The sequence below is a fragment of the Chrysochloris asiatica genome, unplaced genomic scaffold, assembly GCF_000296735.1.
Source record: "Chrysochloris asiatica unplaced genomic scaffold, ChrAsi1.0 scaffold00072, whole genome shotgun sequence".
NCBI classification, from domain to species: Eukaryota; Metazoa; Chordata; class Mammalia; order Afrosoricida; family Chrysochloridae; genus Chrysochloris; species Chrysochloris asiatica.
In genome coordinates, this window is record NW_006408590.1 from 7,426,598 (window position 1) to 7,427,927 (window position 1,330).

Below are 1,330 nucleotides of genomic sequence, written 5' to 3' on the forward strand. Positions count from 1 at the left end.
ATATGTGTAGATCTATCTATCTATCTATCTATCTATCTATCTATCTATCTATCTATCTATCTATCTATCTATCTATCTATCTATCTAGGTTTCCTGAGGAGCAGCTGGTGAGTTTGAACCATAAGGGCGGTGGTTCAAACTCACCAGCTGCTCCTCAGGAAACCCTATATAAGGTCTCTATGGGTTGGAACTAATGTGACAGCATTTAATAACAAGTACATATAAGAATATCGTAGGAACCTTTATAAAAAAGAGCATCAAAATTTGAAGCTATTATTTTTAACATATTCTCCATCTAGGTCTATACATTTTTGAAAGCAGTATTTCCATCTCTAACCTTTTCCCAAAGAATTATGTGCTCTTTGATTTATGCTACCTCAAATGGCATCTTTGAAGCACTCACATCTTGTTTATTTTAAATGTTATTTGAGTGTTTGGAATGAAAAGAAATCTGAAGGGGCTGTAGTATGGATGGTGTAAGGTTTCCCAATGAAATTCTCTGAGGACATCCCTTGCTGCCCTTGAAAAATGGGCAGTTACACTGTGATAATGGAAAAAAAAAATTTTCTCTGTGCAAACTTCCTGGCCTTTTTATCACCAATGAAATTTTCAGTTTTCTTAAAACTTCTTCATAATAAGGCCTGTGATGGTCCTGTGTCTTTTAAGAAAATAAATGAGGCTTACTTGCTTGGAATCCAAAAATATTTCCTGTAATTTTCTGAACTGACCTTTCCACCTTGCTTTTAACTGGTTTAGAAAGTCATCTTGGAAGCCACTATTTTGTTTGAGCTTTTTTTTATAAGGCACCCTAACAAGATTAAGTAAAATTGAATAAACTACAGTTATATGAATCACTAAGGAGCTCTGGTAGCATAGTGGTTATGAGTCGGGCTGCTAATCTCAAGGTCAGCAGTTTGAAACTACCAACTGTTCCGTGGGAGAAAGATGAGGTGTTCTGCTCCTGTTAAGATTTACAGCCTCAGAAACCCTGTGCAGAGTCACTATGAGTCAGAATCAACTCCACAATACTTAACAGCAGCAACAAGATTAAGACAAGTGTATTGCTGAGAGAACTTCTCTGACGCCATTCACTGATCTCAGACATGTTTAAACACATTTTGTTTGGAATAAAGCCAAGCATGTATGAACTAGAACCCTACTAGCAATACTTTTTTACTTAGCCTTGTGTGCATATATAAAATTTAGTTTTACCTGTCTCTGCACTTTGTTTTTTTTTTTTTAATTAAAGGTTTTTATTGTAGATTGAGTGAAAGTTTACAAGGCACATCATCAGTTTCACATTTAACAATTCATATAACTTGTTTCATTA